This window comes from Cyanistes caeruleus, chromosome 5, assembly GCF_971803275.1.
Source record: "Cyanistes caeruleus chromosome 5, bCyaCae1.hap1.1, whole genome shotgun sequence".
Classification (NCBI taxonomy): Eukaryota; Metazoa; Chordata; class Aves; order Passeriformes; family Paridae; genus Cyanistes; species Cyanistes caeruleus.
The window spans coordinates 79,704,605-79,731,640 of NC_141705.1; the positions used below are offsets into that span (position 1 = coordinate 79,704,605).

Here is a 27,036-nt window from a genome sequence, read left to right on the forward strand (position 1 = left end):
AATCTAAGTTTTTATTTCTCTTACTTATTCCGGTTAACCTGTGAAACTGGAGGAGAATTTTTTTCCTTTGACCTGCAGGGAGTAGCTATAAAGAAATTCAGCAGGAATTCAGAAGGCTAGAGATGAGGAAGTAACTGGATTTAGTGCTGCAGGGAATCAATCACCAATGCAACACAGCAGTACACAGGTATTCAGTCTCAAGAACCCCAATGTTAGTAGAAATATCCCACAGTTCAAAAAACAAAGCGTTAATATAAAACAATTATTCTAATAAAAGCAAATAGCTATAGTAGCAATTTATTAGAGACTTAAGAAATTGAAACCCACGTATAATACTATTTTTTAATAGGACATGATATTAACAAAAGGAAGAACTACTGAAGAAAGCTAAATGTTTAAATCAGAAAGGACTGAAAGCACACTGTGTAGAACTTGGGAGGGTAACAAAACATCACTCAGCTCACTGAAGTTGGATACCTTAAGCTTCAACACTCAATGTCACCTTCATTACACTAATAAATGTATACATGTATACACACACACATAGAAGCACTCTAGCAAATTATACGTGTATTCCTCATCAGCTGACTTCTCCATCTCATTAAAGTGACTACTTCCCTCTCCCATGGCCTCTCTCTAGGTGTAATGATGTCCCTGCCTTCTGGCTAGGTGATAATTAAATCCTCTAAAGAAGTGGCAAGTCGATGGGAAAGAAACTATTTATGCTTATTCAAAGGGGAGGGGCTCAATTAACACTTCATTTAGGAATTTCTCTATTAGAATTTTCCAACAACTCAGATGTAATCTGAACTTCCAGTTCCCTCCACCCCTTTCTCCTGGTTGGTTTGGTTCTTCCTCTCAGGTCCTAAGTCTCTAACAGGAATGCCTGCTTGGAAACAGCAAGGTCAAACAGGAAAGCAAACAGCTGAGAAAAGGTCTGTTCACACCCAGAGATCACGACACAAAAATACCCTGGAGAAAAAACATGCAAGGACCTGCACAGTGTCTCTATTCAGGTAGCTGGGAATGTTACTAACAACAGAAATACAAATCCTATTGAAACACCTCTACCTATAAAGAATCCCTGAGAGCATTTGAGGTTGTTCTGCACTATAGGAAAAGTAACTCTAGTGCACATTACCACTGATTTGGCCCCCCTCACAATGAAAATCAACTGATGAAACAGGATTTGTAATTAAAATTTCTCTCTCCTACCCTTGGAATAAACCCAGAAAATCCCACTTTTGTCAAGAAGATAAGTGCACATTTTACTTTTGAGTGGCTGAGAAACACCATTGAATTAAATATTCTGCATACAAGAGGGGAGAAAACCAGTTTTCGGTACAAAAGATAAAGTAATTAATTGAAAAAAAAAAAAACCAAACCCAACCAGTTTCCAGGAACATCATCAGGGATTTGCATGCATTACCACTGAACAAGCACATCAACACACACGCTGAAATGGAGGTTTATTGGTGTAGGCTGGTCTCATCCAGGCAACAATAAATTATGCTGGTCCTGATAAGAGGCAGGTATTAACCAAAGAGCAATACACTTCTTTAAACCCCTAAATTATTCCAACTTGGCAACTTCAAAAGATCATAAACAGCCAAGAACTATTACTCAAATCTTAGTCATTATAATTTACATCAAACAGACCAATTCTGCTATCAGAAATATTGATAATACGGAGAGTGTGCAATTCCTAATCTCCTTAGGTTCCTTTCTTCTGCTGAAGTTGTTGAATGACAGACATAAAAGGGTGAATAAAATCTTTTCAAGAATATCTCTCCTCTAAGTCGGAACAGTTGTGGGTAATCCTCCCATGGGAAAGACTAAAGATCCAACACACTTATCACAAACCTGAAATCTCAGAACTCCTAATCAATTGTTTCATAAAGAAGCTTTTCTAGTCAGGGAGAAAAAGAGGGTGGGAGAAAGAAAAGAAGCTAGTGATATTGTTCTGGTCTCTGCTTGTTGTGTGGAAACTGAAATCTCTGAGCTCCAGTAGTTGGAAAGCTGAATGCACCTAATTCAACTTCAGCATCAATCACCCTTTCCCAAAGGACTGCCCAGATTCCCAAACTGTCTCAGGGCAAGCTTCTCTCGGATGCTTCGAGCAAACCCCTTCTGCTATTAGGGATGCATTACTACCAGAAGCTCAGAGCCCCATGGAGCTGCCAAAAATTCCCTATAAGAACATGTTCTGAAACACAAAGTTCCTAACAAACGGTGAACTCTTTCTTCCCAAGGGCAAACATAACCACATTCTGAGCTGGAATGTCTCACAGAGGGCAAGTAAGGGATTCCTGGAAAAATGAGCAGGTCTGATTCTGCTGCACAGAAATCATAGAGTGGCTTCACCCACAATGGTCACGTTATTAATAAGAAGGGATTACAACTGCTTTTGAAGTCTGTTTTTTTCATTGCCACATTTTTTACAATACTCAGGTGTGCCCATCTACATCTACACCGGTTTTTCCAAAGAATTAGGGACCAAATTTCTAACTGGGGGGTGCAGATGGTTGTTTTGAGCTACGAGATGGAAAGGGCAGGCTGTAAGAAGAGCTCTAAATCTTCCACCAGGTATCTGAGCCCTGTTGTCAGATCAGTGGACAGGTCTGGAAGCAGTCCCTGCCCCAGCACACACCACCTACAACACAGCACTCAATCACAGCTTTGCAGACATCATCTGGAAATTAAAAAGCAGTTTTACATGTTTTGACACACCCAATTTAAAATATAGCAAATTAGTTTAATTTAGACTGCAGACTTTTTGATAATGCTTCTCGGTATCATATCCACTAGCTCTAAAAAAAGTAACAAAATTCCTAAAAGTGATTACTGCTAAGGAATAGGCTCCTGCTCTTCTGGTCCATTTTAATCAAAGTGCCATTAATTATAACTAAATTGGTTTCATCACCTGAAGCCCAACACTTCATCTTTGACCTGATATTCAGCATATTAAAAGCTTGTATAGCTATCTTAAATACTTTTGAAATTATGACTATCAGGCAGATCATTTTTATTCCTGCTGTCTTGAGTCCCTCGACATCATCCCTTAGAGATTGCCTTGGCCATTTTTCTACTCAAGAATTTCACTGTCTTCCTCCAAATATTTGTCTTGTAATGGTCTCAGTACATCCTCTTAAAAAAAAGAAAACAACCTTGTTAAAAAAAAGAGAAAACAAATGAGACTGGCTTTTTCAAAACTCTAAAGTCTTGACTTCATCCAGTTATCCATGACCTGTGCATGTGTAAATGATTATGGTCTGCTGCCATGAGATGCAATCTGCAGATCAGAGACTAATCTCAGTTTTAAACATCCTGATGGTGAAGAACTTAGACACTTTCAAGATGCATCTCTGGTGCTGTATGTATAAGAACAAAGACTTGCATAAAATTAAAAACCCCACTCATACATAAAGCTGATCTGTAAAATCAATGCCATCAAAAGAAGTGAAGTCTGGCTAATGGCTACAGTATTAATAATTTCAAAAAACTAAAGGAAATACAAAGAAGATTAGGAGTGACCCATTACTCTGCTAGTAGGGCATGGAAATAACTTGGTTATATGAGTTGGGCGTTTCCTTCCTTTAACAAAGGAAAGCAAAAATCCATGTTACAGGAGAGTTTTACAAAAACCTGCAGGGGAAAACCACTCTGAGGCAAAAAATAGGTAAATTACCAGAAGATTATTCCCAAATACCAAGGAATATTTAAAGCAAGGCTTTGACACCACTCTTACTGACCAGTAAATCACTTAAAACCATTTTTACTGATCAGCAAATCAGTTAAAAGCACTGCTTTTTTCCCCCCTGTTTTAAGGAAGCTATTCATCAGTGAGTAAACCACAGTTACCTAATAATTGTTAAGAAGACAGATTTATTGTGTGTTTAGAAGATGGGGCAGCATTCAGCCAGCATCATCAAACAGGTCCTGAAGGAAGTAATTCTGTCCCTAACCCCTTCCCACCCACCACATAGGAACATTAGCAGTTCCAAGAGATTACAAATAGTTCTTTAAAGCTCTCATTCTGCAAACTTGTTTTTTTTTCCTTTCACACTCTGCTAAATCTCATCCAGTAACAAATGGAAACAACTCATCCTGTAATGGTCTCACCCACGAGAAGGTTTTAGAAGCAGCAAACACGATCCAAATAAAAATTGGAGGAAGTAGGCAAGAGCTAATCAAACAATTCCAGTGTTGGGCCACCTCTGTCCTCTGTGCAGAGGACATAATTGACAGGACAGGCTGGCTGTTCAGATAAACTCTTTTTCAAAGCTGCTTCTGATTATCCACTTGGACCTTTTTAGATGAAGTCAGAGTTGCATACCAATTTCCACAAATGAATGGCCAAGTATCATTTCTTTTATTAAACACACAAAAATCCTCCTTTGCCTCCTGTGTTGGACAGGAGGAGAAATGCTTTTGTCTGGAGGAGAACAGCAAGGAAATGAAGGGAAAATTTTGTAGCAAAATGAAAGACAAAAAGGGAAGGGGAAAGTGACAGTTTGGAAATTGCCTCCTCATAGAAACTCTGTGGTCCAGCTCAGGTAACATTTCCAGCACTGCCCTAAAGAGCTGCTGTTCTGGAGCAGAAAAAGCCAACCCACCTCTCTCAAAAAAAAAGAAAAAAATCTGTTTGAAAAAGGAAAATTAAGAGGTTTTCTTAATTATTGCTGTGGCAGGAAGGGTGTTCCAGTGATAGCTTGCTCACACAAGAACCTGCTCTTTCATCAATTGATAGTTTCACTGAGAAACATAATTCCTGACAGACAGACACGGTGTCCATATTTCCATATCACTTTCAACTTTCATGCATGCTGTTGACATGAAATGGCACATACATTTACTTAATTCACTTTTAATCAGAGCTGCCCTTGGAGATGTGTTTGCATCTGAAAGGTGTAAATCTCATCTCAATTAAGAGGCCCAAAATCTTGTGTGTCATTGAGCAGGGCCTCAGCTCCTTTCTTAACTTGATGACGTAGCTGAAGAGATGACACCTCTCTCTAGGTTATAATGAAACCTACAGGAAATAAAATAAACCAGCAGAGAAGCTAAAATTTTACAGTAAAAATAATAGTTTTAAATGCTTGAACAAGTCTTCTTTCTCACCATTAGTTCTTCTAGTATATGAATGTAAGGGATTAGACTGCCTAGAGCTGAAATTGAAGCAAGTCAGTATCAAAACTTGGGCTGAAAATATACAATTGAATTCTTTTCTACTTAATTCCCAGGTGACTAACTAGCACTGCACAGGTCTAAAGCAGCTTCATTTTCACATCTAGACATTTTTTAATGCAATAAACATAAAGCTTCTAATGATTAATGTAATATTTAACATACCATTCCTTAAGCACTGTGCATTTCATATTCAAATCCTTCCATGACACTCAGAATATGCCATTCAATATCATGTGTGACTTTGTCACACCATTTTTTACATGATTCATTCCCAAAATGAGCTTTTGAGCACCATCATAAAGATGAGCAACTCCTATATTAGCAAAAATATTCATACCAAGTTTAGAATTAAAACTGAAACTATTACACATTGCTAGACTTCCTCGTGAGGAAGCTTTCTGTACATTCAGATGCAATATTTTAATAGGGAATTGTACATCAATATTAATATTTCATTGCATATATATGCATTTTCTGATTAACTAATAAATAACAGAATGGCTTAGAGCAGAAATTAGAAGTACTGCAGTGAATATTGTTCGCAGAAAAGGCTCTGCACAAGAAAAACAGTACAATAAATGCTGTGCAATAACATTTCCTTCAAGGTTCTCCTACTGAAAGCAGTGCCAGGTAATTAAAGGCTGTTAGTTTTTGTCTTCACTCACAAGAAACTGCACCATAAACTGGATTCTTAACAAATGACACCAAGAGGTGACAAGGTCCCAGCTGTACAACTCCCCCACTAAAGCACAGAGAAACAGATTTCCATTTAGGCTGAGCTTTATGGCAGTAAGAGCAGTTGCAATTCAAATTAGCTTTGGAAGCTCAGCTCAGAGCTCAGCTTAGACCTAATAAAAGACTTAGGATCAGGGAGCTGCTTTTTGTTTTTGCAGAGCCAGACCAGTGCTGATGGCCCACCTTGGTACAGAGCTCGCATCCCAAGACAAATGCAGGAGGTCCCAGGCTGGTGCCACATCACCTTTGTCATTCTACCAGTGGAACTGCAACAATTGCTCAGGGACATTTCTTTTGATGCACTGTCCAACAGGTTTGAAAGAGACGTAAAATGAGTTTGCTGGCAATTTTAAAGCAGCATTATTATAGGTTGTAAAAGGCTTTGTCTTACTTGGATTAATCCAAGAGCTGCCTGCATCAGGAACACCCAGGGCAGCTCTTTCAGTCTCTGCAATCACCTGGACACCTCCCTTCAGGATCACAGGGAGGAACTTGCTTGCTCATGTTATTTCCAGCCATGTTGTGTGAATTACTGCTCTCCAACATGCCCTTCCATGCCAATAACAAAACCAGGGACATACAAAAGAGATGGAAATGTATTTCCATTTGAATCCCAAGACTGTATTTCAGAAAAGCCTCTGTTGTACAAGTTTGTAGCAATGGGACTCACCCAAATACGTTCCCTTCTAAGAGGACCAATGTAATGTATCACTTCCACAAACAAAAGAATTGAAGTACTTTATTTTAGTCAATTCTCACTGTTCTAAGTGCATTGCTTTTTCATCTCCATTCCTCTCATTCTTTTAAAATATACCTCAGTTTTGACAGGACTATAAAGTAACAGCAAGTGTGAGTAGCTTTTCAAAACTAACATAGCAGGACAACAAGCACACTGGCAGGAAAAACTTACTTCCCGTGTCAGAGATGTAACTTGGATGGAAAACAGAGGAAAAACATATTCATAAAAGAATCAATATTCAAAATCAGCAATATCTAAGGATACTATGACCTAGTACATAAATCCTTGCAACTCACTTTTTTCTTGCATCTTAAAAAAAGGAAAATCCCAATACAATCAGAACTCTTGTCTGTTGTATGAGTGCCCAGATTAATAACTGAAGTTCTTCCTATCATGTTTCTTTGGAGCAGACACTTCAAAGTCATAAGCTAAATTCTCCTTTGGAATTGCATAAATTACCATTACAGAAATGTCTCTTTCGATCTCTTCTGAAAATACACACACATTCCAGAGAAAGATTTTAACCCTTTGAGATCTGAGCTCAGCACTACTTCCTCCTGTGTGGTCTGACATTTGTTAGCTGTCCAATTTCATTAAAAAAAACTGCTAATTTACAGCCTGTTGAAAATATTTTTCTATCAAAAAAGGAGTTTTCAGCAGCAGGTCAGTTTATATAAATATATGTATATAATTTAGCATCTGGACACATGACAAAGTTGAGCTCTCTTCTTCCCTTCACAGTTTTTAACACACCCTTAAAACCACACAGTATGCAGATCTGCTGAATCAGCATATTTTTTACAAGAAGAAAGGCTTTTCCATGCCAGCCTTGCAGGTGTCAGGTCATTTGCAGCTGGCTTCCAATACTTGCCTGGATTTTCAGCTCTTATGGAAGCCAGGAGAGCCATCACACAACAGGCAGCTTGTTGCCAAGAGGGAGGTTTATCAGGTACTCAGAAAAATTATGTGTTACTAAGTAGAAAGAAACCAAAGCTATCTCAGAAAATCTAATCTAAAAATAGATGGAAACGCAGGGATATCAGATTCCTGCCCTGCTTCACTCTGCGCTGTGCACCTGCCTGTGGACAAGATGCACCCGTGTTCTCACTCAAGGTTGTACTTCATAATCAATTGATGATTATCAATGAAAGGATATTTTGGGGCAAAAACCATTATTCAAGTGTTTTATCTACTTGGTCAAATTTTATTTTCTATTGAATTTTTTTAAAAAACAATATTTTCAATTGAATTAAAAAAAAACACCAAGCACAGCAACAAGAAAGGGAAGGTAGGAGCAAAGAACCCAGATTATTCCACTGGATAGCTAAAAATGACTTTGTGAATTAAAAACCCTGGTTATGCTTTTCTAGGTACCCTTAGCTAACACCACAGATGAAGGAAGACAAAAATAGGTAAGGTACTTACAAAAATGAGCTACACTCTCACTATTGAGGGCTGTAATCTTCTGGTTTAAACAACTGGAAAATTTCACTAGGTTTAATAAGCCATCTCCAACTTTCTGAAAATTTTCACGAAGAATCATTTAGGAGCCCAGCACTTCTCAAATTAACTCTTCTTCAATATCTTCTGGTAGAGGTAAAAGCCATTTTCTTTATTACAATTAGAGCCCATTGCCTCTTATCCTGACCCCGGAAACCATTGAGAAAAGGCAAGCTCCAGCTTTATACATCCACAAATATCCATATTTTGGTAATGCAACCACGTTCTATTACTGTGTGTCTTTCAGGATGTGCCGTACAGAACGTTCTGTCAGCAACATCTGTCCCCAGCCTTCTCTTCAAAAAGCTCAACAACGCCAGCTCTCTGGCTCTCCTTATTCCCTAATTGCTTTAGCCCCCTTAATGATTTCTGGTGGCCCTCCACTGTTAGTTGGGGAGAAACACCAGATAAAATTACCAGTAAATTCATTTTCTAGGGCAGGCTAATAGGAAAGAGCTCTCCAGCCATGGAAAGAGCAGCAAGCAGGCTTGATGGAAGTGTCAAAGGAAGCAATGAATCCAAAATCCAGGATACCTCTTTTCATGTACAGTACAGTGGCATCTTAGGAACTTGGAATATGAATGAGAACAACATGACAACTGCACTAAAAACTAGAGTCCCAGAGAGAACCCTTTATGAATGGCTGAGTAAAAACACACAGAGAAAGAATCATCTTGTTTGGAGAACAAATAAATATTCTGGCATACAAATGAGCCCAAGGAGCAGTGGGTGCCAGTGAAAACAGTGGGGAAGGTACCTGACTGGCACTCAGGAACAAGCTCTATGGGACTGTGCAGCTATTAAAGGTGAAATACATCACGAGAAATAAAAAGAAATGAAAAAAGGAAGAGTCAGATACAGAAGACATAAAGGATATGCAAAATTGTCTTTGTGAAAATGATAAGTGTGTGAACTGAAACGAGCGCCAGGTTTTAAATGAATATATTAATGTGGCCTTCCTTGTTATGGAAGCAAGAGCAGGCAAGATACTGTTCTAGCACTGTGCAAGTGGTGCTGGATTGTAAATAAAAGCCACCACTGGTTCAAAACCTTCACAAGAGAAGAACCTCTCTGGCAAGTCACAGCAATACAATATTTCAGGTTGTGACCACAAAAAAAGCCACTTCTTAATAGTGATGATAAAACGCCTTTTTGATATCTCTCCATTAGAAAAGGGAGACAAAATCTGTTAGAGCTGAACTTCAGACAGCAGGAAGAGTTTAAAATGACGGAGACAAAGTAAACGGAAAGAACAAGCAAAAGGACAAAGCAAGACATCACAGAAGGTATTTGAAACAGACAAAAAATGGCCAATCAAAACTCTGTACAAGCTGAACAAACACACAACTTTCAAATTAAATTATTTCTCCATAATGCTAAAATTTCAGTGAGAAAAAAAGTTGATAGTACTCCATAATTTCTACTTTACAGTGCTTGGTAAACCATATTAACTTGTACTATTCAATGCTTGATACAGGCAGGTGCCGGTCCACCTCGGTGATGACATGGAAGTTTAATAATACAGCCATTATTAGCTTCAATTAAAATCATTCATCCTTGAGACTGTTTTTACTTGGTATATATAATTGTTACAATAAACTCACTTAGTAAATGCAAATAACCTCACTATGCCAATGACCATGACCAGGATCAGGGATTCATCTTAGGTACAAAAGTAAACTCCTGCAAGGACCTAAAATTCTTTCAGTATTTATTCTGTGCATCTTGACGGCTAGATGCATTTGTTATAAAACTACAGTTCTTCAAAATCTTCCAACAAATGATCAGCTTAAATAAGTATTGCTCATTCCAGAGTCACAATTATGCGTAATATAAATTATATAATATAAATGTTAATACCCAGGATCTTATAATACCTCCTATAAAGTAGGGTGGGAAGAAAACATGAATTAAGATAATTACTAAGATAATAAAATGAAGGCTAAGCAAAAGCAAAGCAGAGCCAGCTTAGAAGGCAAAGAGGGATTTGGGGATGGAGCAAAAATCACAAAATTTAATATGATCAGGCCACAAAAAAGAGGAGGAAAAACCTCCCACAATCCAACAATTGACTAAACGGAAAAACAAACAATAAACAGTAAATAAAAACCCAAAACTACATTGTCTTATGCCAAATAGTTAATAAATAACCAGTTTGTTTATCACCTTAGCTGTTAATACCTTCTCTTGTAGTAGCTTAAAGTAAAAGATCAACCCTGTAAATTTGTGTCTCAGAACCAGAGAGAAAATTTCAATACAGAAATACTACTGTTTTTTACAGAGCGTTTTTCAGAAGTTGCCGCTGATCCACGTGGCACATGTGCTGTGATTTGCAGCAAATGGGGTAGTTTTCAAAAGTTAACAATATCTGCAAGTGGAGCAGCTGTAGGCATGAATGCTCAGATACAGGAGAAGAGGAATAAAGGTAGATGTGCATTTGGCTCAAATGTATTTTAGCTGAAGTCTGACTGCAGTGAAAAGCAGCGTGCCTTGCAAAAAACTTCTGGAACTGTTGGCTCTAATCCAGCCTCAGAGCCAAACAGAGCTGGCAGAGCTCTCCCCATCTGCTTACTGTCTCTTGCCCGTCATGGATGAAATTAAGAAAAAATTGCAGCGCAAAGAGTAACCAAGTGTCTTCTTCCATTTTTATCACATGGGTTATCCATCACATTTTAATGGCAAAAACTTCCTCACAACGGGCGAATCCTCTTGGTTTCCCAGCTAGCAACATGCAATTTGGATTTCTGTTACAGAGCAAACTCCCATTTCCCTTCTTATGAATGCCTCTGGGCAAAATTCAAATAAGAAACGCTTGGCTTGCAGGGCTCTCTCCAGGAGCAAACAAAGTGCCAGCCATTACTGCCCTCTCCCCATCAGCATTACAGCCTGACTTCCAAAGGCAGCAGACCCCACACTGGCTTTATCCCCCTCTCCACTGATGCTTTTGGGTTGTCTATTCAGGCATAAATGGCTTCACCAGCCACAGGATCAACCTGGATTTCCCTGAGCAGCCCTTCAAAGTTCACAAGGAAATGACATCCCTTTAGATAAACCTGCCAATGCAAGGTGATTGACAGGAGTTATTGGGGAGCAAGCTTTGATCATTTCTTGCCTCAAAATAAAAAAAAATAATAGGTAAAGGTTAAGGGTGAAGGACTCTCATGAACAAAATTTTAAGTGCAATCCATTGTCTCTAGAGGATATGGAGTGATGCACACAAACATGTCTCAGTGGTGTGATAGAAAAAAAGAGTTTTATTTTCCTGACTGAAATATTTATAGGTTGTTGACAATGACCAGGGATTGGATAAGTAATTTACCACTTTCCTAATCACACTGGTCATGTGAAACGTCCATCAAAAGACATTTCTTAGAAGGAATGTATAAACATGTAAGTTTAGAGTTACTCTCCTGGGAAAGTGTCTAAAACTATGAAAAAAAAATCAGAAGGATTATTTTTCGAAGAAACAACCCGTACTTTTCCTGCTGCCCCTTCACTCCAGTCCCATTTCCTACTGCTTAGGAGCCATCCCACATCCTCTGCTCTCAACATATTCACCCTTTCCTCTTCTATTTCATTTGCTTACAAAGCCAAGGGAACTGGGCAGACAAACCCCAGCTGGTGGAGCCGGTGCCAGCTTGAGGCCTTGAAACAATTAGAAATTATTTTAAATCTTCCACTCGCTGAGAACTTTGTCGTGGAAAGAGCTTTCACCTTTCCGTAACCCCCTTGGCAGCAGCAGAGAGCTGCCGAGTGAGCAGCCCCAGTCCCGCTGCTGCTTTCACAGCCATGAGCCAAGTGATGGCCCTGCTGGAGGGTGCTGAAGTGTTAATTGGCAAATTAAGACAGCGCTGCACTGAGGCGTTGAGGATAAATTGCTGCACTGAATATGCAATATTTTCGGGGCTTATCGGGAAATGGAGTGGAAGATGTAGAGAAGGCAGCTAGACGTACTGCTGGGGAGGTGGGAGTTACCCAATTTATTTTCTGGTGCGTCTGCGGCAGTCTCTCAGCTCTCAGAAAGTGGTTTGTACTTTCAGGGATGTTGTTTAATTAAAGAAGAAACTTTATCTCTGAAAGGTTACCTAATTCCCTCCACGAAACCGTTGAGTTTAAAAGGCCAGTGCTGGGTAGAACAATTGGGATTAAGCACTAAATGCTTACGTTTAAGGCCATTTACATTCCCGACTGCACAGAATACAAATTATAAGAATTAGACTAACAATGAAGACACTTGTTTAAGCCAAAAATAAAGGCTGACAGCTCTATTCATTGGCTGTGCTGCTATAACAGGTATATAATATAGCTCTTTGTCCTAGGTGGCCTGAAAAATATTTGATTTAGGTTTTATTCTGACACTTGTAACTATTCAAGTATCCTTGCTCGTGATCTGTCTTGTACATTTCCAGCCACACAAGTCCAGCTGCCATCTCTGTCTGCAGTGTTTTACACTGGAATTTATGGTATTGCACTGCTGCTGGCAGCTTGGCTCTTGGAGAAAAGAAAGGTTAAAAACAACAGGAAAAAAAAAAACCAGTTCCATTTTTAGTTCAGGAAGTTTGGGCCCCTGTTGGATCAGGGGGGTGGCGGTGGGACAGTCCCTGTAATTCCTCTGAACCAAAATGCAAACCCCAGCTGAACACCTTCCCCTGCTCTCTCTTGGCTGCACTTTTCAAGTCCACACTAAACAGGGAGAAGCCATTTTTGCACGGATAAAACCCTCAAAATTCAACAGTGTGCCTATGGAAAACTGCTTAATTTGAGACCTGGGAAACTAAACACAGCCAGTATGAACCAACACAACTCCCCAGCCTCCACCAAAAAACAGATCAAAGCTCTTTAATATGAGTTATTCAAGAAAAAAATAACATGAATTATTCAATAAAGTGAATTTTCCCCCAATAAATGAAATACGCATTTCTGTGATACTGAACTCTCAGATATTAAGCAACACTCTTCATAAAAACTTTGGCATATCTCTTCCTTTTAAATTACATTCAGATTTAGTTGGATGAATTTGTTCATAATTTTAATTTTCTGCCTTTAGGTTACTTCCATCTTCAGATAACAAAATGTATTCTGTGCAAATTTAAAATGTAGTTCAGTAGTATTCTGTGAATAAAACAGCCTGCTAGACTAGAATCCTTTTATTTGGTATGATTTGGAAAGAATTCCCATTTCCCATCAAATTCAAACACGGATCAGGGATAAACAGCTTCAAAGCATTTTTTACCCTGATTTAAATCACAACTGTGACTCAGCAGACAAAGAAATCTTCCGGATATCAAAAGAAACACAAGGTGCAAGAGACATTTGGAAGCTACAGTGGAAGGTGGAGTTGTTCAGCTATTTCACAAGGAGGGGGTTTATGGGGAAGATTTAGCAAAGTTCACAGTCTGACATCTGGAAAAGTTGACAGCTGCTGTCTTTTAGTCTGATGACAATTGCCACGTGTTTTGTATAGAAATGTTATAAAGGTCACTGCCACGCGTAAATCAAAGACTGGGGAACATTCGACATCTTCACTTGAAAATGTGGTGCAAAATTTTAACCTTTGGGATTTTTTAAAACATCAGGCCATTGTCCTTTTCTCCTTCTAACTGTCTGAACATTAGAAGTCCCTGAACACACAAGTGATGACAAATAATTTTCAATGAACCAATTGAATATAAATTCAGTAAGTCACATATATTGAATGACTCAGACTGGGAATGCTCAGTAATATTCCCTGCATGGATCTGGGGAGTTGCTATCACCCTTATTACTCTATAGCTCTTATTAATGGCCTGGGCAAGCAGTTACAAAATATTAAATATAATTTTGCTTATATTATTTGGCAAAGAACTGCCAGAAACTTAAAATGCCTCGAGTTCTTCGTATGAAAGAATATCAGAACAATTAGAGAATATTAGTTTTTGCTGAAAGCTATTTCCCTCTCACCCTTGCTCAACACTTCTGCTCAGCAAAAAAATTATTTCCTTTTTTTTGTTTGTTTAAACAAAAGTGAATCTAAGAATGGATGCATAATTTTATCACACAATGTGGGAGAAAAGTAGAGGACTGGGGTTTTTAAGGACAGAACAGCTGCAGCTGGAGTGAGGCTACCAAAGGACTGCAGCCTATAGATGTAGCATATTCAATTGTTACTCTAAGTGAAATTTAATTATTTATCACTCTTTTCAAGACAAAATTGCAAAATGGGTTCCTTACTTTCAGGTGAGCTGCCAAAAAAACCCTAGAAGTACAGAACCACTAGGTTGGAAGAGGCTGCTCCAAGATGATGGAGTCCAATCCTGCCCTAACACCTCCACTAAACCATGGCATCAAGTGCCATACCCAGCCTTTTTTTACCTGAGATGCTGACCCCACCACCTCCCCAGGCAAACCATTCCAGTATCCCCAACTGCAGAACCTAGAGGAAATGAAAAGAACCTGATGCAAACTGGACCTTACAACACTAGGTCCACCAGACAGCTCCTGGGCTGGAAACCCCAGGAGTTGATGCTATTGCCCGGTTCCCTCCTGTCATTTGCTTAGATGTAAAGAATTTAATGCAGTGGCAGAAAGAATAACCCAGTCCAGTCTTTTGATTCCGATGAAATAAAAATCATCGGAGGCCAGCACGGATTCCCAGGCCGCCTGTGCAGGCACAGGTACCAAGAGCTGTGTCAGGAAGCAAACAGGACACACAGGCACTCATTGAGATGCACTTGGCATCGGTGGGAAACGCCAGCACAGCCAGAGTCACCCAGTGTCCTACTTCACACTAAGGGAAGCGCTTCCAGCTCTTAGAGCCACATTAGGAGCTGCTAATCAATTATTTACTGAACAGAGGCAAACAAAAGGCTTTCACTACACTTGTGCAGTATTCATCAAAGCCTCGCTGTTCAGGCAGTTCCAAGAGCTGGGAAACAAAGGACTTGCTTCTCCAGTTTTACCACAGAGCTACCTTTTGTTGCTTGCTTCTGATTTAAGGTTAATAAACATCTGTAAATCACCTGCAACTTCATTTTGAAATTGCCTTGCTGCATGAGAATGTACAGAACGTAATTTATGGCTTGTCTCATTGATGTACAGATTTCGATAAAAAATGACTACTCTGCACAAGAAATTTCTAGTGCTGAGTTTAACTCCAAGTAGAAACCTCCCAGATGTTCTGCCTTCTATTTTACTTCTTTTTTTCCTGTGCATTTTTGGCCTTTTAATAAAAATTAACCTAGTTTGCATCTTTATTACACCTTAAGACAATTCAGCACTTCCAGTCCTCACTGCAGCATTAAATCCTTCATTTAAAACACCCCTGAAGTTCAGTGCTCTCCAGGGTGGTGCATTTCCTGTAGCTGAGATGTCTTTCGCTTCTTATAAAGCTCCTGCCCAGGGAGGTTGCAGAGGCTTCACCCTCAGAGGTTATTTCCAATTACCTGAGTGGGAAAAGCCCAGAACAAGCCTTTCTGATGTCAGAGTTGCCCCTGCTGTGGGCAGGGGACCAGGCTAAAAGTCTCCTGAAATCACTTCCACTTCAGATTAACCCATATTTAGCCAAACAGATTTCTCATTTCCCTCCCAAATTCCACTTGGCTAAGGACCGTGAGAAACTTGGGACACACAAGCAGCACACCAAATACTTCGTAGGCAGTAACAAATAACTCCCTGGTGGATTCCAACCAGGAACTCATGCCACATAGGAAAAATTCACAAACAACCCCCAATAGAACAGGGAAACACAAACATACAGATGTTTTTTTTTCAAGCAATTAAAAAAAACTACTTTAAAAGAACTGCATCAATTTTTGACAAAGCAAGTGGAGGAAAATGCAATCTAGGTATTCATAGGATGCAATTTCTAGAATGGTAAGAAGCCCCCAAACCAGAAATGTTAGGCTGTGTACAGCACATCATGAACAAAGAAATGAACGGAAAAAGGAGTTATTCTGTTAAAGCATTACCTTCTCTTACCTGTATTTATCTATAATCACCTACTACTGTCATTTTCTAAATCCTTTTTTTTCTAAACAGGAAAATTGGCACCAACTTCTTTCAGAAGAAACAGGATAGTAATTCGGTAAATGCCAATTCTTTCTGGGTTTTTTTGGCATCATATCTACAGATAAATGTCAACCAAAGGAGCAGAACAGACAAAAATGCACTTTTTGGCTTCTAATGTGTATAAATTCACAGATTCTTGATATCTTAAATGATCAATTTTTCTTTTCATGTGCTTATTTCTCTTGACTTTCTTGGTTTCCTTCCTTCCACAAGGACATGTGAAGGCCCTCTCCAATAGGAGAAAAGAACAAGGCTGAGAATCCACAGAGCCAGTAAACACCACTGGACTGGCAAAGAGGAACTGATTTTGTAACTCTGTGGACAACAGAGGATATAAACAACCTCTATTTTACCTCTCCAGAATCCCAGCACTCTGAACTAGAAAGCCAGCCGTTTTAAAAAAAAACAGATTTAGGTATTTTAAAGCATCGCACTCTTGCCATCTGTTCCTCCTCTACCTCTTGATTTGAAGGCTCAGCAAACCACCTTACCCTTCCAAAACAATTTGTATTTAGTGCTCCCAAAGCTGGAGATTATTAAACACACTTGCTGAACTCCCTCAGTTAGGAATAACATAATTAAGCTAAGCTGGACCACTCGCAGTCATTTCATTTACAAGCGTGTCAGGGTATATCCTGCTTGACTCATGCGAGTTCAATGGATTTATGCTGAACTTCTGAATCTCTGATGAGCTGGAGCAATCATGAGAACCTTTTGGCTGGCAGGAAAGCCTTACCCCAGACAAAGCAATAAAATCCAACAGTGACCCGCTGAAGGCATGGAAGGCACAGTACATGAAAGATAATACATTTAAAATGCGTGGCATTTGGCCAGAAGAGAATTACCCACCACTGCTGCTTCTCCTGACAGTCAGCCTTATTCCCAAACCTGAAATTGCCATCGTTATTAGGCAGCATCCACGTTGTCAATCTGCATCACTTGAGTTTCAGAACCTTAATGAATTTTGACCACCTTAAATTTGCAAGAGCCATGTCTGTGAGCAGCCCGAGATATGTGCACTCATCCACTTCCAGAGATGCATTTTTAATTGCCTCACTCTTCCTCAGGCATGGAAGAAGATTAAAAGTGTTGATTGGGACTAAGTTGTTGCTTTTCCACAACACAATAAGACACTGAAAATCAAGTAGTTCGCTACAAAATTAGGATACAACGGCAAACATGGGATAGACCAATGACTGGCATTGGAGCAATGGGTTATTTAAGAATTAGCTATGTCAATTTGCAGCAAAGCTGAGATATTCAGAGCTGCACTACTGCCAGAGTCCGTAAGTGGACAAAAATAAAAGATAAAACCAGAGGAGAACAAGAAAACACAAACCCCAAAAAATAACTTTTCTGCCCCAAAAGACCACTCTATTTAAGTGTGTTTACTTCTTAATACATTGCTCACTTTTAGACACTTTATTGTGGCAGAAACCCAGAGGGTTGCTTGCTACGTTAAGGAAGTTTTGCTGCCATCCTGCCCACACAAGAAAATAAAGGAAGTGCGCTGACTTCTTCTGCAACAGCCTGGACAGGAACCTTTGGACTCTCCTCTAATTCAGTGGTTTTAAGCACTCTTCTCTTCTTTTGATAAGAATAGAGTACAACCTCGTGGATTTTCTCCAGGTGGAAGAAAAAATTATCTTATCTGAAACCACGATAGGAAAGCAGAATTCATGCCTCTGTATTCTCTTGGGATCTTGTTATCTATTATGGATTTCTCCCTTTTTTCAAGGAATTAAGTAAAGTAGCCTTTACAAACAATTAGGACTTCCTGATCCTAACTGCTATACATGAAAAATAGTAGATTTATGCTTGTGATTTCATAATCCAGAGTTACTGATCAGTGCTTCCTATGAGGTGCTCCAAATGATCCACTTCCAGACAGAGGCAGGATTGCCTAACGAGGATTAAGTCTCAACCATTGAAAAGCATCTCTCTGCCATAACCTCATTTAAACCTCAGCCAGGGAGAAATGAAACTATCTTCCCATTAAATACCTTTGTGACAGTTTGTGTAACAAAACATGAATTCTCTTTTGTCCCTTTCTTTTCAATCTAGTTAATTACTCCTGTAGATTTTATCTGCTCACAGAGAGAAGAACATTACAGACTTCTCAAATAACTCAGCAGGGTAAATGATGTATTTTGCTAGCGAAACAGACTTTGACAAATGTCAGTCACATCTTCAAAACTACTTCAAAAAGAAGCCTGAAATCTCTAGATACAAATGTCACCATAGTTAGATACTTAGCATTTTCCTATCACTCATGGACAAGCATTTTATTGGCACTTGTACAACCAAGTAGGCTGTAATGCAAATCATTATGTGGATTTGTTTTTAAGTAGATATACTTTATAGTCAGAGAATGACAAGGAAAACTCAGTTGCTCTACGTTCCAAGTACTAACTCCATTTTTTTCTTTTCTCTTACAAACTAAGCCTCAGATCAGAAATCTATTACAGTCTAAATACACATTCAAGTTGTCATCGTAGGTTGGAGTAGCAGAACATGCAGGTTGTTATTTTTCCCATGTATTTCTTTTTCCTTCCTCTCTCCCATGGAGCCCAGCCCAGGAGGGATGCTGTCACATGGCTCTACAGTGCCTCTGACAGACAAATTCAATCAACTCTGAATAAGATTCAACAGGAACAATTTGATTTTCTGTAGGAGGTTAAAACAGGAATGTCATTTCGAAGCATGACACAGTAATGAAATAATCTACTAAGTACCATACATGCCAAAGAGCGTAATTAATTTTCTTAGAGACTTGCTTAAACTTACTGTTGTCCATTCACACACCAGCAACAGACTCTGCATCCCAACTGGATGATCACAACTTTGCAGGATGCTGCACTTACCATGACTTGTGCTGGCAGCCCAATAAGAGATTACTGACATTTTCCAAGCATATTATGAAATAAAACAACTAATGGCAGCAGCAGGTGTCACACAGCTCTTGAACAGTTGCTCCAGATGAATACAGGAGACCACCATACTTCTGCCTTTCAAAAAATGAGTCTTTACTGCAGCTATAATTTTTAATTTTCACAGTTATATCCTGTTTCATAGAGTCACCACAGACACTGGCATTTACCCAAGGGAAGTACAAAGAGATGAACTGAGGCACCCTCAGAAACGCACATCCTCACAGAGAGCAGATCTGTGGTAGACATGTAGATAAAATAACATCTGAATTAATAGAACCCTTCACCCTTTGGCATCCTCAGAGGACAAACATCATCTTGGATCGAGCTTGCAGACTGAAATTCCAGGAGTTCACAGAGAGCAGATATGATTAACTCTCCACTGGTGAGATTACTCTTATGCACATTTCTGGGGTAAAACCCAGCATGGCACAGGGTGAAATTGGAAAGCAGTTCTGGCAAGGATGCTGTTAAAGAAAGTGCTTAAAGAATTTTCACAGAAACTACAGAAATCACACGTAAACTGCGTTTCTGTAAAACAAGCTCACGCAAGGACAAAGATTTAACCTGATTTAGTGTAGCTCGAGGATCGATCTCATCTAATGTATTATTCTGTCACTATGGATTGGTGGATTGATCACATCTTGAGCTGAGCTTTACTTGCCAGCCAGCCCCCAGTCATGTGTCCAATTGGTTTCTGTGGCACACAGTCACTGAGCACTAAGCAGATGTGATCAATATCCCCTGCAGCGCAACAGCTCCCGTTTTTAGCCCGCTCCAGACTTCCCGAGTGACAAATCCCTGTCAGCACCGCTCTGCGCCGACGGCCCGAGCGGGGCACCGTGCAAAGCACGTCTAGCAAGAGTGGCTGCAAAGGCACACCATCATGGGATATTTGTCATCCTCCCTGGCTCTTCTGCTCCAGCACAAGGAAAAGGCCTCTGCCAGAAGAGTCGCGCAAGGAAGATGTTACTTGGATGTTCAAGTTTTGCAAGCTTACCCAGGGTTTTACCAATGGATATTTGGTGAAAAGAGAAGAAACCACTCACAGAAATAATTTTCCTGAGAGAAGCTGCTTCATCTGTATCTGTAAAAATAATATAGTAAGTTTAGCAAACCTAAACTCCTACATACCCCTCTAAAAATACCTACTATTATAGGCATGGTTAATTATACTGTATCTCAAACCCATAGCTAGAATCACATGAGAAAAATGCCTTATTACTAGAATATTTCACCATTGTGTATTTCAGAAAAGATCTAAACAGGAGCTACCAGGCTGCACTTTACAAAAGGTATGAGGCAGTGATGATAATGAAAAGGGAGAGGAGCAGCAAAACAAAGACAATAAAGTTATTTAGCTGCCAAGCTGCTTCTTGGCATTTGTCCACAGCATCCCAAACTCCATCTGCTACAAGAATTGGATCTTGGATCTGCTGCAACAGGATCTTGACTTGGCTTCCTCTTTGGCTGCACTACGCTGAGGCTTGCGGTGGTTGTTACTTTGAGTTACAGCATGCAAGGGCAGGCAAGGCAGCATCTTTCCTCCAGCTACTTGGAACCACAATGGAGCTCCTGCTGCAGCTGAAGCAGTAGGGGGGTTGTGGAGAAAGGACTTTGGTGACCTAATTGAAACATCTTTAATTACTTGAAATCTCAGAGCTGAATGGTTTAGAGTGACAAAGCCGGATCGAGTAGGATTTTGGCCAGAACACCTTTTTTTGTTTATTTTTTTCCCCCTCTTTTATCCAAGGGTGGGATAAAACCAGTCTTTCAAAATGCTAAGGCTTCACTGCTATGTGAGAGTTTCACTGTGCAAGTGATACTCAAAGTAAAATGAAACTTAAGACGGGGGGGAAAAGCGAGGGAGATGTAAAAGATTACAGCCACCCAAGATGAATCTAGAGATTAGTTACAATGAACACCAGCTTGAAATTGTAATATTAAATGCAATTCTCACTTTACAAGGGCCAAGAGAGTGGGACAAGAAGCATTTCACAGGTTCAGGGGTTGCTGGTGGGAATTTCTCACCAGCATCTGGCTGGTCACTGACACTGCTCTTGCCAAGGACTCCCTGTGGAGAGCTGAGTCCCTCTGGGACAGCAGTAGCAACATGGTCCCATTCTGCACTTAGCCCCAAAGTGAAGCCCCAGATAACTTGGGTGGATGTGGAGTTCAGGGCTTGACACCCAGGAGATTTGTGAGAGTGACAAGGAAATGGGAACATGTGCTTGGAAAAGACTTAAAGAAACGTCAAGCAAAATCCTTATCCAAATGAACCAGCACCCCTATAAAAGTCTTAAACAGGATCCTCTAAGACTATTTATATTCTTGGGTTTTAATAAGATGACTTTAATTTTGATCAACACTGTCGGGAGATCCTCAATTGTTTTTCTTCCCAATGTCTTATCAAATCCAAATCACCACAGACCTCACATCCTCCTATGATAATTAGCTGGATTATTTTTCCAGTCACTCATTTCATCTGCCCTCAGATGTGAGGGGTAACACTTCTGTTGTGATGTGAGTGGCATCACATAAGTGGAACTAAATTTAATCTAACAGTCCGCAGCAGTGCCAGGCACAGAGGAGGACCTGCAGTGCTGGAGCCAATGAACTCTGGCTCTCACCACAGCCAAATCCAAAAGTTCCAGAAGCCCAGCATTCCCATCTCCCAGGCACACAACACTGGTTTCAAGGGATGAGCTGACAGCCAACCACACAGGGGTTTACACAGGGCTGAAGAGCTCAGGACAACAGCTGCTGACTACAAATCGCATCATCTCACCAACTCCTCCTAGAATCAGAACCAATAATAACTACCAAAAATTAGAAAAAATTAGTATAGGCAAAGTCAAATTAACTCCTGCTGCCTCCCTTCTTTCCTCAGCTGAGGAGCCTTTAGGAGCCTGCCCTGTCAGCCAAAACCACTTGTGTTCCCTTCTAGTTTTCAGTGATGTCTCCAGGAACAAATCAAGATGTAAAAAGCCCAGTTCAGCAGTAACACACTGGATGGCAAAACAAAGCAATTCCAGAGCCTTTGTCCCTCCTAATCCATGTGATAAGAAGTGAAATTAAATCTTACATACAATAAACGTATTTTTCTGTATCACGTTCCCTATTGTAAACTAAAAAAAGAATTAACATAAGGATTCATACATAACTGCTGATGGAGAAGACTACCAGCCACCACACATTAGCTCTTGCATCTTATATTTGCAAATAAAACATGCTGTGTAGAAGTGATTGCCTTGGAAGTTATTGGTACATTTGAATGCAAACTACCAAACCATGAAAAATGAGGCATCCATTTGCTATAAAAATAAATTAGGAGGCAATGCTTTGCTGGCAAAGCCATTTGAATACCACAGTTCATAACTATTCATGGTACCATTAACAGATGTCTTTGCTTGTACTGTGAGCAGCCTCATGATATTGTCATATTCAGCAGTACTTTATATTTAAAGTGAGTGCAAGCAACTTTGTTTTAGAATATAATAAAACCTTGCCTGATGTAGAAATCCCTTGGGAAATTATACAATAATGTTACCTACATAACTAATTTTCTTCTTATGAAATCATGATTCCCACTACACTTTTAGAGCTATTCCAAGTATTGTTTAACATCACCATTTCCATGTTAATATCTCAATAAATCACAGAAATACAATACTTCATATGAAAAGTGAGCCATACATTCGGGACCATAAGTTTTCCTTTCTAAATTAAAAGGGGAATGAAATTGATGCTGAGTGTACTTTATGTTGTTAAGGGTAGCAAAAGCACCCAAATGCTCCTAACAAAGCTAGGCTACCCCTGTGCACACACAGACACACAGCAGATATTGTGGAATACTGCTCAACAATTTAACTCTGTGCCAGGAGAACTGAGGAGCTGGAAAAACAACCCACAGCACCTTCAAAGCTCCACAGGTCCTTCAAATGTTACTCAGAACTAAAAGCCAATGGTTAAGCCAAGACAACTCCCCACCTTGAAGGCTCTTGTGAGACTGCTATTTGTTCTTTTGGAGAAGGACTACTTGAAATCAGTACTGGAGCAAAGGCACAACAGAATTCCCATGCTTCTTGAAAAGATACTTAAATAAAGGCGAATGATTTCGTGTCTTGCAACCACTGCTGCAGTACACTAGGGAAACACTCCTCACTTCAATGTCAAACCTTGTTGGCTACACCCACCCCTGTTCCCACTTCCATTGTGTTTCACACCACTCAAAGTCTTCAGCGTGAGTTAATTGTCCCCCACCCCCCTCAGACCCTCGCTGTAACTCCCATTCACTGCATGCAGATTTGTAGTTAAAATTTAATTTCCATCCTTTCTCTACGGCTCCTAATCAATGTTCCATTCCCCAGTGCTGTCTCCTGGGTGGGATTCAGACAGGGAAGGCTTCACACAAACAGGTAAAGGAAAGAAGAACTGTACATACATAAAGGAAATGTATTTTAAGTTTGTGGAAGATGACATGCATTCATTTAGGCTTTGTTTCAGTTTTGTTTCAAATACTTTCCAGCCCTGTGTACTTTGCTGATTGTCTCTGTGCTGAGTTACACAAACCATCAAGCTGCCTTGTTAGCTTGCTGTGGGACACCATCTTTCCCTTTCTGGACTTTTAAAATAACAACCAGAAGCCTAAGTGACAGCTACTATGTCCACAGTAAGAAAAAAAATGCTCCAATTATTGTGATAATTACAGCTAAACATTAGGTGGGTGATTATTGCCATGGACAGGGAGAAACTCTGCGTCTTCAACCAATGCATAATGCCTGCAGATAGCATTTCCATATTATTTCCATAAACCATCCTGTTTATTTCTCCACAGTGAATTTCAAAACACTACACAGGAGGGAAAGCTGTGGTAAAACCAGGTTTGGTGGAGACAGGGATAGGCACAGCTGAGGGTGCCCAGGCCCGAGCCTTCCTGGAGCTCCCAATCCACAGGCAGACAGTGTCTGGATAGGGGACCCCAATGAGGATTTTCAGAAAAATTCCAGCATTTTAGTACCTTCTCTGACAAGCCAAAACAGTTGGCATTCGTCTCCACAAAGAGCTCTTATTCCTTGGCTGTGGAAATTCTCAGTGGCAGTTTGGCAAGGAATTTTGTCCAAATGCTTTCCGGTTAACCAGGCAGGCTGTGTCAGCTGGCATCAGGCTCTGCAGCTGCCTGAAAGAGCCCTGAAAGCTTCACATAATTTCTCCTGCCATCAACTATTTTAAGAACTCTTCCCCACACATATTTACCCCTGTGAATACTAATTAAATTATTGCATATTCTATTTGATGGTATACTAATTATGGTGTCAGGCAAAGGCATATTGATACATACCAATGAGGGTGTCAGGCTTACTGGCTGCTTTGCTGAAGCTTTGAAAGGTCTTGATGTCATTCACACCAGCTAAGGGATTTTTTGAAATTAGGGAAGCTTTTTCCTTGTGTGTGCTAAAGCAATTTCTCACCTAGCTAGAGCATCACATCTCGTGAAGATAGCAAATTTAAGTTGGACACGGTGGTGCAGCCAGAAAAGCAGGGAACTGCAAGGCCTTCAGCAACCTGCCAACATCCTGCACCAACCAAAGGTGTTCCCCTCCTCTCCCTCCCTGCATGCCTTTATTTTCTGCCTGGAATCAGGCTGGCTTAATTTGACCACGTGTATTTGTTCTTATTTAGTAAGAGAATGCAGCACATTATTAATAGTTAGTTACAGAAGTGACACAAAGGAAGATCACAGTACCAAATGCCATGAGGCACGAGTAAACCTGACTTGCAAGCTCCCTAAACCTCACAAAAGGAATAGTTCAGTATAAATTCAATGTCAAACTCACATTATTTACAGTGTGAAATCTTAGACACATTGACCTGGAACACTTATTATTTATGCCTTAACAAATATTTTCAGATAAAATATATAAACACATATTTTCATAGAAAAAACCAAGCATAAATAAGTTCTTTCTGCTTTACACCTGAGTACCAGAAGTGCAATTTGACCAGAAAAGCCACACCCTGCCTCCAGATTTATTTTCATTTCTCATGGAAGTTGTCTGAAACACTATAACTATAAATCTATATCATCCAATTCAACAGAAGTAAACTTCCTTATAAAAAGAACTCCCTGATGAATACAGTCCAAAGAATAACCATTATTTGAGGGAGGAAAAAAAAGGATGAAAAAAAACCCGACAGCAGAACCTAGGTGAATTTTTTTTTTACATTAACTTTCATCTCCCTGCATGTTTTAAGACCACCAAGAAAGGCCATGGAACAGGAAAATCAAAATTATTGGCTAATTCAGTTGTTAAGAGTAGAAAATAAGGAGGAAGAATATTCAGGCAGACTACTCAGAGGTGTAAAGATGTACTTACACTTGACCCCAAAATTATTCAGGATTAGAAATGCAAGAAACATGCAAAAAAAAGGAGGAGACATTTGAAGCAGGATGAGAACTTTTACACTCAAGCCAAGCAAATACCACACTTGATATTAAAATAAATGTCAAACTTGAAGTTGTTATTTCCTACTCCAAATTCATAGCTCCAAATCCCAGTTTCTACTCACTTCTAGGGACCAGGTACTCTTTTTCCAGTGGCTGTTCTCCCCATATTATTTCTTTTCCCTTATGCCATTTTACCTGCACTCAGGCAGGTCTATGACTTCAAAATATCCCAAAATTTCATTTTACCTTCTGGAGAATTCCTTTCCTTTACAGACATCTGAGGCCAGCAGCCACAACCCACACTTGCTAGTTTATCTATTTAGCAGAATTATTTCACCTTTGTATCTTTGGACCCCTGTGACTGCTCCATTTTTCTGGTAGCTGTAGGTCCCAACACACAGATACCTTTGGCAGAAAGTCCTTTGTCCTTCTGAATTAAACAAGCAGATATTTTCCCACTCAGAACGCTTCCAGTCCAGCTAAAAAACATAGCAGGTTAAGAACTTACCAACCTCTTTCTGGAGCCAAGAAAACACACTCCTTCAGACAAATCAAGTAGCCAAGGCACTCCCAAACCAACACTTCCCTCAAGAGCACTTCATAGGACTGCTCTTCAAAACAAAAAAAAAAAACCAAAATCAACACCCATAAATACCTTTTACACACCTGATACTTGTATGAGGCAGTGAAAAGCTACAGCTGGCTCTAATTTTGTAGTGTTAAAAAAAAAAAAAAAATCAAAGCAAAATGAGAGACAGCAGGAAGTGGTTTTAGAAACTGAGGGTAAAAGAAGCATTTCTCTGAAATGACCTTCACATGAGCTCACTGTGCTTCCTCTCACCTGGAAGAGGCATTGATGACACGTTCCATGTGCATCTGCCTTTGATGGCCACAGGGATTTGGAAGCTGCTCTGCCCGCTAACTTTCTGCTGCTTTTTATTAGAACCAATTCACACTTGTGTCAAACAGGAAGTACTCACCTGTCCACCAGCTTTTTCCAAGGTGAAATCTAAGCTGAACAGGAGAAATGTGTGCTGTGGGAAAGCAGCCCTTCTTCTGGAGCACTCCACAGTACAGAGACAGCAGGAGAGAGGAATGTCTCTTATAATTCTTCCCTACCTACAGACTTGGGTGCCATGGCACGTGGTGTTGATAAATATCTATGCAACCCAGAATCGAGGAGTAATAATTAAATTGTAACACATTAATCTGGATCAAGTAGAAGACAGTAGTGTAAATCTGCTAAATAAACATACCCTAGGGCCAACCACAATTCCCCCAACTGACTGTAAATTGCTATGTGCCATTTTGTAAACACAATTATCAGTCTCGATTTCTGTTGCTATCTTGGTTGAACAGGCAAAGTTGGCAATTAATCACTGCTGTGCCATAATATTCTGGAAATCACTGCTGCTCTTGACTGACGGTATAAGAAATCATTTCCTCTG

General features: G+C 39.8%; 1 protein-coding gene across 8 annotated transcripts in view; it reads right to left on the reverse strand.

Annotated features, from left to right (window-relative positions):
• The window catches only part of LOC111929010 (bifunctional heparan sulfate N-deacetylase/N-sulfotransferase 3), a 255,816-nt gene extending 229,579 nt beyond the window's left edge, over window positions 1–26,237 (reverse strand). For 2 of the 8 annotated variants that reach the window (XM_086888065.1, XM_086888074.1), the window contains exons 1-2: window positions 26,097–26,217; window positions 20,190–20,227 (exon numbers count right to left, since the gene is read on the reverse strand). The gene's annotated coding sequence lies outside the window, so the exon portion shown is untranslated. Of the gene's footprint in view, window positions 1–20,189; window positions 20,228–26,096 lie in introns of all 8 variants that reach the window. The other 6 variants (XM_086888077.1, XM_086888069.1, XM_086888075.1 and 3 more) reach the window with 5 other exon arrangements.
• Window positions 26,238–27,036: the final 799 nt, after the last annotated feature.